At 45.1% G+C, this 6,000-nt stretch overlaps 1 protein-coding gene across 3 annotated transcripts in view; it reads right to left on the bottom strand.

Moving 5' to 3' along the window:
- Positions 1–3,622, bottom strand: part of LOC121941822 (cell migration inducing hyaluronidase 1) — a 141,767-nt gene extending 138,145 nt beyond the window's left edge. The window contains exon 1 of one of the 3 annotated variants that reach the window (XM_042484707.1): positions 3,524–3,622. The gene's annotated coding sequence lies outside the window, so the exon portion shown is untranslated. Of the gene's footprint in view, positions 1–2,791; positions 3,355–3,519 lie in introns of those variants that run through there. The other 2 variants (XM_042484725.1, XM_042484717.1) reach the window with 2 other exon arrangements.
- Between the last annotated feature and the right edge of the window lie 2,378 nt (positions 3,623–6,000).

The raw sequence follows: 6,000 nt of genomic DNA on the forward strand, positions 1-6,000 counted from the left end.
ACTCTGCTCAATCAATCATTGATCCGGAGCAGCACAACACACACTAATTTTTACAAAAAATCTCCCCCACTACCACCTCCTGCCCTCTCTGTGGAATTTGCTGAACTGCAGCCACATGGAGCTATGAGATAATAACACTCTGAATATCACATCATTCTCTAAGATTCTTGTCGTCACTTCCTTTAAAAGAATACTTTGCCCATTTTGTATCAAAACAATGTGGGTGTAAATGAACTGTGATAGATGCGCCTGGATATCCCACCCCAGCCACCATCCACAAAAGACAGTGTTTGGCTGGTTCTTTGAGCTGTTGCTCAAACTAAAGGCTGTATTTCCGCATTTCATGTTACCCGCCAACCGCCCCAAACCATGCTGCCGCCATCATGGACTCAAAGAATATACAGCAGGCCAAGAGACACACCCAACCTCAATTTCAAAACGATAAACGATAAAACTAGACCCTACTGATCAAATATAAATTGACTGTGTGACTGCACTGCTGATTTCTCTCCTAAAATGTCTTTAGAAACCCATACTGCTTCCTGCACAGTGAAATCAGATGCCAAAAAACTGAGATCAATCAAAACTAAGCAGCGAGATCAAATTCTGTTGAGTTTCATGTTTCTCATCTCAAATGTTTTCAGAAATATCTTTTAGCTTAGCGTTTCAACTGTAACATGAGATCCAGCTGGCTGCCATTGTTTCACATGGACCATTCAACCTTACGTCACACACACAAGCGGGCGCATAGCGTTCTAGTATTTGCCTTTTGATCAAGAGCACCCTTTTTCACTGGTCATGTAGCAGCAATTTCAAAAGTATTTGCGTCTTTCTACTCTGGAAATGGCTAAGTGTTAAGGGAGGCCCTTCTTTATTGGTTGAAATGCTTCTTTAAAGACATTATGAGGTCATGTGACTTTGACCAGTTTTGAACCTGGTTTTGCAAATTGTACCTGGTCAAGGAAAATACATATTAATGTAGGTGTGATGCATACAGAGTGTGATCAGATCAAATCAGCCAAACAACATCTGAGGATGATCTCGTCCAGGTGTGGATTAAATCTGTACAGTGTGAGCACATTCTTGATCCTTCTCCACCTCCTCCTGCTGCTGAAAGCTGTTTGTCCAAAAAATACAGAGCAGTCCCTCCTCTGTAAAGCCCACAGAAGCATCACTTCAGGGACTCTCTAGGGACTGCTACAACATGAAAGGCGAGGGTTGCGTGACTGATGGGGGTAGTCAAGCTAGTACTAGAGCTGAATACTGTCTCCATGTCAGTAAAGTTAGCAGAGTTAGTAAGGCCACTGAAAAGTAAGCAACAGATGCATGAGTCTGCCACCTGGATCCCCTTAACCTTGCAGAGCATCCCTTTAAGAGAATCAGGCATCGTTTCCTTTGACCTGGTACCAGAGCCATCTCTAGGAGACTGTCCTCCAAAGATCACAGTTGCACAATCCCCCCTTTAACTGAGTCTGCGTGCAGCAGCTGAACTCAGACCAGTCGCAGCAGATCAGACACAACAGAGCAGCAGAAGCGATGCAAACCCTTAATAAGAACAGGAATCTCTCTCTATCTCTCTCACACACACACACACACACACACACACACACACACACACGCAATGTGCCAGTTACATACACACATGCACACAGTGTCTGCAACAGCTTGCACATTTGCAAGTCAGCTGTAGATGAAAGGCAATGCAACTACACCTCAGCTCTTGTAATTCTTGCTCCAGCTTCTCACTCTGGGAGACAGCTCTTTTTCTTTTCTCGCACATTTTTTTCTCAAACCACCACACTAACAACCTGTTCTTGCTGGTATTGCCTTATTTTGGCTTCTACTTAAGTGTAGCCTTCTTCTTTTTTCTTTTTTTTTCTTTAAAGAGCAGGTCACTCAAACACATTTATCACAGAGTAGTCCACACAGATGCCATCCGCCTCTTCGTCATTATCCTCCTAAGTGCCACTCTTCACCCAGCCTGCTCCTGCTCCTGTTGCTTGTTACAATGCTATTCTGTTGCTGCTCATCATGCCCTCCTCTCTGGAGGACACTGAAGGTGATAAGAGAACACAGGAAGGCAGCAGTCAGCCACAGACAGCTCAGAGGCATCATCAATTCATCAGCCACAGCAGATTCCACCTGATCCCCACATCGTGCAGTCACACACACACACACATTCACTGTCAGCTGCCTGAACCACCCATTACTTCTATTGCAAACGGAGACAAAGGGAGTAAGAGCAATTTAGGAGCACACATTAGGCAGGTAAGCCATCAATAGCTGTTACAATCACTATCACAATGCCACAGAGAATCATAGAGACATCAACACTGTTAAATACTGTGTAGGGCAACTGCAGACTTAATGACATGGTATTTAACAGCAATCAGTTGCAGATGTTGGGAATAAAATCACATGTACTTGTAAAATGATATGAAGCACAACAATTATTCCTTAATTAAAAATGATTTTGGTATATATTGTTTATATATTATACTGTGAGATTAGAGGAATTATCATATTACACATTACACATAAAATGCATTATGAGCTTAACATAATACTGATATCCTTTATGTTAGCGACATTCTATTTGATCCTGTAAATCCAAAGACAGAAATATTATTCTGCATTATCAGTAACGACGTTTACACGATTCTGTTTGAAAGTGATACTGAGCATGGGAGGAGAGGGGGGACTTTGGACTACAGACTGGAGAAGATCTGTACAGACAACACACATGACCATCACCATGCCTGCAGTTATTAAGACAAAAAGATCCACTAACCTGCTAAAAGAAGGCTGGAGTACACAGTTGACTTGTTTCCTACGGAGCCAAACCGCAGCTGCTGAACAGTGCGCACCATTCATGGAGCGGAGGAGAGGGAAACCTGCAGGAGGCTGCTTGAAATCGGTTGAGACTAGCAGCTGGCCAAATGTGCTCGCACAGAGAAGTATTTACTAGTCTTTTTCCTTTGTCTAGGATGGCAACCTGTTATACTTTGGTCATTTTAAAAGGTCCATGAGCCTGTAGCATGCGCGTGGCTCATCTCTCCATGGCAGTATGGAGAGGTGAAGCGACAAGACAACAGCAGCCCTGCTGCCCTGTGCTGCTGGAGATTGCTGGAGACTGCTCTGCTAACACGGCCAGATAAACTGTTGTGAAATTCAAAAATAGTGTGCCGGAGACGGAGCTGTGCTGTCAGCGCGCACTGACTGCTTACCTTTGCCCTGTGGCAAGACATGCGGCGCGCGCTCAGCAGTCCAGCCTGCACCCACACGCTCACAGTACGGACTGCGACCTTCTGCAGCCCGCCGGGAAGGCACGCACACAACTAAGAGAGCTGCCTTCCCCGGTAGCACGCGCTACCCGTGACACAACCCGCATTTACCGATTCCGATCTTTGGAGCACACCTGTGGCTCACAGCGGCAGATGAGCCACTCTATGTGCATCACGCACACACACAGCTGCACAGCCTGCCCCTTAAAAAGGTGCGAAAGAGTCAGAGACCTACCGACCTGTAGCATGAAGTAGGTGTCTATAGTCCCGCAGCCTGTGAGACACGCCGCGCAGAGCAGCGCAGTGATGGAACGGAGAACTGCTGGTGTGTCTGCCGGCGTCAGAGCGAAGAGACACGGCCATCCCCTGTCCGCACCGTGCAGCGCCGCCTCCAGTTAGAAAAGACACGCCTACTGTGCGTGTGTGCGCGCGTGTGTGCGTGTGTGTGTGTGTGTGTGTGTGTGTCAAATGTGACAAGAATATATTATATATTGTATTAAATTATAATAGACAGATAGATAGATAAACAAGAAAATAAATATGATAACAAGCATTAAAGGAACAAATACAATACAATACAGTCTCTAGAAGCCTTTTTTGATGCTGGGGTAGGAGGAAATTTGGAAAAGGGTGGATAGGATTAGGGGAGGGAGACACATGGTAAGATGTAGACAAAAAACATCACATCCAAACAGGAAGTGAACACCAGACTCCCTCATGAAAGTCCAGGTTTGTTCAACTCACCCACAGACCCTCCTGTATGTCTGGCCCCCCATAGGCACCCTCGCATGCCTTATATTGCATCATTACCAGCAGTGTTACAAGCTGACGCTGTCCTGCCGCATTTCATGTGCACGTAACAAGTTTTGTCCAGCCGCATTCTTACCTGACGCCGTCCAGCAGCGTTCCATGCACATGTGAAAGGGTTGTTGTGGCCAGTTCTTTGTGAGAGTCAGAGGATTAAAGTTTAATGTTCTCTCATAACGAGACAATTAATGTGATCTTGAGCTAACACGTTAAGAGATTAGTAGGCTCATTTTGGTTTTCATGGGAACCAGTGTGACTTAAGATTTCATAGCTTTTGTGCATCCTCTTAATGTCCTGGAGAGGCAATTTGAAATACAGATAGTAGTCATGAGAACAGAAAAACAGACAAATTCAGAAAGACACAGTACCCAGAATCCCACACATGGACATTAAGGACCAGCGCTTATTAAGGTTAGCAATGGCAGACCGAGCAAAGTTGATCTGTAACAAGTCGTGCTGCATTCAGGGAGGCTAAACTTCTGCCCTGATGGAAGCATCTGACACCCAACCTGGAGGGGAAGTTGAGAGTCTGAGACAATCGGCCGAGCTTTAGTGCTGACCCTCTCTTCATACAGATTCTAGAGGTTATTAAAATCAGCACCAGTGATTTTGCAGCACAACTTGACCACTTTTTCCAGCTTTTTCTTGATTTTCTTTTTTTAGGCTGAGATTAGCAAACCATGTCAAAAGAAAGAACAGACTCAATATAAGCAGAATACAACATTTTCATTATAGCCCTATCAACACCAACACTCCTTAGCTTCCTTAACAAGAATAGGCCCTGGTTTGCCTTCTTACAGATGCCATCAGTGTTCACATCAGTATTCAACTTGTCATCTAAGACAGTGCCCAGATACTTGTTCTGCTGTACTGCTGCCACTGGCTCCCCTAAATCACACAAGGTGCAGGAAGGCAGGGCCCCCTCCCAAAGTCCTAAACTTTTCATTGGTCTTTGACACATTAATGTGGAGGAGAGACTGGTCACACCACGTAACAAATTCATCCAGTTTTAATCGTGCTCTGAACCTTGCAGAGGGTTTATGATAACAGAATCATCAGTGTACTTAAGGACAAATCTTGTTGTGTGATTACTCTGACATTCATTTGTGTATAAACAAAATAAAAGGGGAAAGAACACAGCCCTGAGGGGAACCTAGGGGGTAGAAGAAAGATGGGAACTGGACAGTGTCCTGTAAACACAGACCCCCCTGAGACCTGTTAGTTAAAAAGTTGATGATCCAGCACACTATGCTCAATTAAATTTAGATAAAATTCTGTAAGCCTAAACTTGGGGCTAAATACAGTTAAAATCAGAAAAGAAGTCAATAAAAAGCAAACATGCATGATTCTTATTTCCTTCCAAATGCTTAAGTACAAGATTTAACAGAGTAAGCCTTAGCACCCTCCCTGCCCCTCCCTGCCTTGGCAGACTGTAAGGGATCCAGCATGTCTTGTACAGAGTGTGAGTTCAGATTCGACAATGTGTTCAAATGACCTCATAACAAGGGATGTCAAGGCCACAGGGTGATAGTCATTCAGAAGACATTCCACATGGATTCAACATACTGGCAACTTTCTGTAGATCGAGGGAGGTTTGGTAAATATATAAGATATCACTAAGTTGACTAACAGGGTTCGGTCCGTGGGCAGGGGCCCTTCTGTGCGGAGTTTACATGTTCTCCCCATGTGTGCGTGGGTTCTCTCCGGGGTCTCCAGCTTCCTCCCACAGTCCAAAGACATGCCGGTCAGTTTGATTGGTGACTCTAAATTGCCCTTAGTACTGTGATCGTGTATGGTTGTCTGTCTATATGTGTCGGCCCTGCGATAGTCTGGCGACTGTCCAGGGTGTACCCCGCCTTCCGCCCGATGACAGCTGGGATTGGCTCCAGCCCCCCCGCGACCCTTACGA

The sequence above is a fragment of the Plectropomus leopardus genome, chromosome 1 (assembly GCF_008729295.1).
Source record: "Plectropomus leopardus isolate mb chromosome 1, YSFRI_Pleo_2.0, whole genome shotgun sequence".
NCBI lineage: Eukaryota > Metazoa > Chordata > Actinopteri > Perciformes > Serranidae > Plectropomus > Plectropomus leopardus.